We start from the raw sequence: 6,000 nt of genomic DNA, 5'->3' as shown, positions 1-6,000 counted from the left end.
ACATCCTGAGGTGTTGTTCCATGCCCCCAAATCCCCCAGGCTGGCCCCCTCCACATTACAGAGATGCCCAGGGAGCAGCTTTACCTCCTCTGCCAGACCCAAAGGAGAAGCTCCTTCCCAGTTTTCCAAACTCTTCGAAGCAAACGCTGACTCCAGTGCAAAGCTGCAGCAGCAGTGAGTCCCCTGGGAGCTGCCTCAGTGTCCCAGGGCTCCTGGATCCAGCACTGAGGGGATGTCTGCTCCCACAGCCAGGTGTCACAGGGTTCATCTGGGGAGCAGAAATCATGGGCAGAGCTCAGAGAGAGAGCAGGCAGCCAGAGCAAGGCTGGTGCTGTCCTGTGAATTGCGCCAGCTCGACTTAAATACCATTTCTGGGCTTTAGAGGCAATTAAATACCAGCATCATTTACCAGACGAGGCTCCGTCCAGCAGCACGTTGAGTCTTTAAGATGAAAGCAGATACTTTTATGGAAATTTATTTTAATGCTGCTCCTGGGAACACAGTCTGCAGGCTGTGTCCAGGGAGGTCAGAGGCTCCCAGGCCTGCAGCTCGGCTGAGCCAGGCTGTGAGCACCTGCCCTGAATTAACACGGGCAGAAAACGCCTCCCAGGGCTGGCCTTTCTCTTCTCCCACTTGCACAGGCACCACACCATTATATAATAAATAATTACTAAAACAGGCCAATGATACATGATTTTCTGTTGTTGTCCTGCTCTCACCTCGGGGGACCCAGCTGGAAACAAGCAGTGCCTTGAGCTTCTGGAGCAATTCCCCCGCAGGATCTGAAGGATTTCTCTATTTACTAACAAGTAAAGCCTTTTTACACACAGCCTTGTGCCAGTTTAGGCAGGACAATGCAGCTGCCTCGGAGACATCTCATTTCTGTTTGTTTTAACTTATTCCTAATCATTTTAATGTAAATCAAATAAGCCTGGCTGGAGTCAAAACAATCCACATCTGCACCGTGTCAGCTGCGTGGCACAGGGCGATGCTCGAGCCTTGTGTAGAGGCTTCATGTGAAGAACTCAGGGATTTATTCGTGGTATTCATAAAAAATAACAATTTAACTTCACCCCATCCCTGGAAGTGTCCAATGCCAGGCTTGGAGCAGCCTGGGATGGGGGAAGGTGTCCCTGCCTTGGATTGGGGTGGTCTTTAAGGTCCCTTCCAAACCATTCTGGGATCCCAGGAACATCTGGGTGCATCCCATCACCCCAGGAGTGAGTGCACTGTGCTGATGGGGGAAAGCCCTGCCCAGAGCAGTGGGGTGGCAGAGGCTGCCAGCAGAGCTTCCCTGTCCTGGCTGACATCAGGAGCTGGGGTGGATGGAGGGCTGGGAGAGCTGGAGCCATCACACCCCTCTCAGGGCTGGGAAGGAGAAAACCCCATGGAGAAAAAATGAGAGAGCTGAACAGCCACCAAGGACAACAAACAGAGGCTTTCGTGGGTAAGGAATCATCCCCTGGGTGCTGTGGCTTTGGCTGAACAAAGATTTCAGGGGCTTGTCCCAAAATGTGGTGTTAACACCTCATCCCTTGTCCCATGTGTGGCACTGGAGGCTGTGGGGGACGTTCACTGTCCCAGCTGCAGTGGCAGCGCCTCTTGTCACCACAGGGCTCGGTGGCAGAGACCTCACAGGGTCACAGCCAGGTCCAGAGAGCTCAGACACCATCAAAATGCCAATCCTGAGCCTCCCAGGGGAGCTCTGGGGGCTGACATGGAAACATTGCCGGGCTGGAATGAGACCCCCCGTGACCCAGGAGAGATTTACTGCAGCAGGGTTAGAGCTTTCCCAGTGAAACCCACCCCAGGCAGGCTCCCTGATGGGAGCACAGAGACATCCTGCAGCGGGAGGAGATGGACACACCACAGCACAGGAGGCAGGGCCATCAAACCTCTCAGCGTCCATTTTCCAGGGGGAAGGTGGTGTAAGAGCTGCCTTCAGCCCCGATTTGAGCTTTGTGGCTGACAGGGGAGCACCTGGAGGGTCCCTGCTCTCAGTGCCAGAGCCTCTGTCCTGCTGGTGGCCTCAATTCCCCACAGAACCAGCTCTCCCCTCACCCGTGGTGCTGTTTGGTTTTAAAGATTGTCTATATTCCTGCAGGAGGGAGCACCACAAGCAGAACCCATCACCTGGCAAAGTTCTTCTGTGAACAGCAGAAGAAAAGGCAGATCCCTCTGGCATGAAGAAGTGAAAAGAGGGGTTCTGGTGCATTTTATTTTGTTGTTTGTCACCATTCTGGGTGTGATGCTGATCCCAGGGAACTTGGCTGGGCTGTAACAGAGCCCTGTGTCCTCTCCTGCCTCCACGAATATCAATTGTGCTGCGGGGCTGGCTAAGTGGGCCATCCCAGGGAAAGCTTCTGGAGATCCTCTCCACCTTCCTCAAGGCCTGTAGCTCACAGCCCAGCCCAAATATTGGCCACACCTTGGGCTGGGGACCTAAAACTTATTCTACCTACAAAGCAAACTACAAAAATTCTTCCTAATGTGACAATTGAGGTCCTCTGAAGGATTGCTGCAGGAGAAGGAGTCTCCTGGCAGATTCCTGAATTTTTGCAGGTCATCCAGCACCTGCTCAGGGTGATCCCACCACCACAAAGTGCTGGGAATCACTCCAGGGGCATTCCCAGCCCAGCATCTCTGCGGGCAGGAAGATTAGAAAGACCTTTTTGCTTTCCAGAGTTTGCTGGAAAGTCACGTCCCTGCACAAAATAAATCAGAGGTTGGTGCAGCAATTGATGGTTTGCCGTGGGCTGGTCCCCAGCCAGGCTGGCTCCCTCACCCAGACATCCAGAAATCCACCTGGAAGTCAAGCTGCAAGGTGTATTTTAGCCACCTGCAGTGGCCTTAGAGCCCAGAATTTGGAGAAGGAACAAAATCCCTAAAGCTTTGCAGTGAACAGCAAAAGTTCAGCCGCAGGCAGAAAGGGTTAAAGGGACGTGGGATGCTGCAGGATTGTTTCTTCTGCTTCACTAAACCACTGTTCAGATGGAAAAAAAATAAAAAAAGTTAGCTGTTCTCCTGCAAGAATGTAAATGTTGGGTATTTTATCAAGTGATTTCTTCAGCCCTCAAGCCATTCTTCAATTTGAAATGCTAGATTGAAAAAAACGCAGGCAAGAGAGAGAGAGAGAGAGAAAGAAAATATTTCCGCAGCCCAGGAACACTTTGCAGACATTATGGAAAATGTTGCCTGGTTTGTTTCCTCTACTCACTGAACCAATCTTTCGCATTAAAATCAGCAGAGTAGTAAATAAACATGTTTTCTCTAGCCCCGGAGCCATTCTGAGGCATCAAATGGTACTTAAGAAATGTTTCTTTCTCCATCACAGAACATTTTTAAAATGTCCATGGCTGAAGTGAGGGAGATGCTCCTGCGCTGGAGCATTAAGGGCTCTGCTGTCTCTCCAAGCTGGGGAGGCCCTGGGCAAGTCTCAGAGCTCAGATCTCCTCTCCTGTTGGAGCACTGCAGGAGGAACTGGAGTTTTCCAGCTCTGCAGCTCCCCGTGGATGTGGTTGGATTGTCTGAGACCCTCAGGGAGCTGCTGGGGGCTCCCAAACCCCAAATCCCTGCGCTGAGCCAGGGCATGGAGCTGCTCAGCGCAGCACCTTGGGGCCACAGGAGTGCCCTGAGCCGTGTCCTGTGTGACACGGGGATGCTCTGATGTGGCTGTGGTGCTCAGGGAGGGACAGGGGACACTGCTGTCACCCCACAGGGGTGTTTGTCCCCCAGGAGCAGTGCTGTAGCCCCACGAGGTGCTTTGGGACATCTCCTGGGCCAGGGAAGTTCTTACAGGAGATATTTCTGATATTTCACCTCTCCCTATGCCAGGTGGCTCCAAGTCCTGTCCAGGGACGCTTCCAGGGATCCAGGGGCAGCCACAGCGCTCTGGGCATCCCCACCCTCCCAGGGAAGGATTTCCACCTCACCCTGCCCTCCCTCAGCTGGGACCATTCCCCCTTTTCCTGTCACTCCTTCCTGATGAGCTGATGTGGAGATGCTTCAATGAAAACCGAGGAAGAGGAGAAGGGTTCTACGGCTGCTCTGCTCAGAATGCAGTTGAGGACATATTTCTCATACATCATTTCTAAAAAAAAACCCTGAATTTATCTTGAGCAGAAAAGCAAATGTGTTTGTCCTGACCTGACACTGTTTTTTAAAGTGTCAAGTGCTAATGAAATTCCTCAGCCTTGAGCAGTTCTAGGCATTCAATGCTGATTTTTAAAATATGGGGATATTTTGCAGCAGATTTTGAGGCAGCCTCGAAATGATGAATGTTGGTGAGTGTGAGAGGAGAGAAACTTCCAGATCCAAAGAAGTTCTGACATAATCTCGCATGCAAAGCAGACAGCAAGAGGCTCCTGCTTTAAAGAGGTTTTTTGTTACTCCTTTGAAATTCCTTTAGCAGACGTAGGGCCAGCGCTGCACACTTTCATCATGCAAATTTGCTGATTTTAATATTTCGGGTTTAGGGAGGCAACAAAGCAAAAGGACTTTTTAAATTTTTTAGGCTGTAGGATGAAATTTGGAATGGAAATGTGCCCACAAGGCTCGAGTAGTCCCACCTCAGATTACTCTGTTTTTTCTGATGCTCGAAAGGCTTTTTCTGCAGGAGGAGGGTATGGAAAAGGGGCAGCCCTGGAGCTGTGGGTCAGCACAGGGCATCTCCCTGTGACATCCAGTCCGGGCTGGGATAAACACCAAAACTCCAGTGGGCTTGTTGGGGATGAAAGCTCATTATACAGTGAAATAATTAAGGTAATAAGTGTAATTATAAATAAATAAATAACAGGAATGAGATTAAATGAAAATTGTATTAAATGAAGTGAAAAATAAAAAAAGAAAAAAATAAATTATCAGGTTAAAAAAAAAGAAATGAAAAGGAAATTAGGAAGGAAATAATGAAATTAATTAAAAAGAAAAATAAAAGTAAATAAAATATAAACAGACAGAATCAATGGAATTTAAAAAGTGGAAGAGGAAAAGGAAATTAAAAATATAAACAGCAAAAAAAGAAATAATATAAAATAAAAGGGCTAAAATGAGACGAAATATTAAGCGAGAATAAAATAAAATAAAAATAAAATAGACTAAAATAAAAATAAAATAAAATAGACAAAAATAAAATAAAAATAAATAATAAAATTTAAAAAATAGAATAGAATAAAATAGAATAGACTAAAATAGAATAGGATAAAATATAAAATAACTAAAAAATAAAATAGAATAGAATAATAATAGAATATAATAGAATAAAATAATAATAGTATAGAATAACATAAAATAATAATATTAGAATAGAATAAAAATAAAAATAGAATAAAATAAAAATAAAAATAGAATAAATTAGAATAGAATAGAATAGAATAGAATAGAATAGAATAGAATAGAATAGAATAAAATAAAATAAAATAAAATAAAATAAAATAAAATAAAATAAAATAAAATAAAATAAAAGTAGAACACATTGGGAGCCGAAGGCAGCAGCCCGAGCCCCGCGGTTCCCGCCCCGCTCCGGGCCGTGCCCGCCCCCGCCGGGCCCGGGGCTGGGGGAGCGGGCCCGGGGGGTTCGGGGTGTCCGCGCCGGTCCCGCCCCCGCGGCTCCTCCCGCGGGTCCCCCCGGGCCGGTGCCGCCCCCCGCCCGCCCCCGCCCCGCGGGCGGCCCTGGCGCGGAGCCGCTGCCGGTGCCGGTCCCGCCGGGCCGGTCTGTGCGGCGGCTGCCGGCGCTGCTGGGCGAGGTCAGGGAAAGTCCATGTGAGGAGCGGCTGGAATCACTTCCTGCCGCCGCCCGGCCCCGCCGCGTCAGGCCCAGGGCAGCCTCGGGGGCCGGCGCCCCGCAGGTGAGCGCAGCCCCGGGACCCCGGCCCGGCCCCGACCCCGGCCCGGCCCCGGCCCGGCCCCGGCAGCGCCCGGGGCAGCGCCGAGCCCGCATCGCGCCCGGGCCGGGCTGTGCCGGGCTGGGCTGGGCTGGGCTGGGCTGGGGGACGCGCACATCGC

At 49.8% G+C, this 6,000-nt stretch overlaps 1 protein-coding gene across 1 annotated transcript in view; it reads left to right on the top strand.

The window, feature by feature from the left end:
* Nucleotides 1-5,673: 5,673 nt before the first annotated feature.
* NACC2 (NACC family member 2) overlaps nt 5,674-6,000 on the top strand; it is a 48,558-nt gene continuing 48,231 nt past the window's right edge. The window contains exon 1 of the mRNA XM_030961404.1: nt 5,674-5,843. The gene's annotated coding sequence lies outside the window, so the exon portion shown is untranslated. The remainder of the gene's footprint in view (nt 5,844-6,000) is intronic.

Source organism: Camarhynchus parvulus, chromosome 17 (genome assembly GCF_901933205.1).
Source record: "Camarhynchus parvulus chromosome 17, STF_HiC, whole genome shotgun sequence".
NCBI classification, from domain to species: Eukaryota; Metazoa; Chordata; class Aves; order Passeriformes; family Thraupidae; genus Camarhynchus; species Camarhynchus parvulus.
The sequence above is the reverse complement of the archived record's forward strand: the minus strand, read 5'-3'. Positions and strand labels throughout refer to the sequence as shown.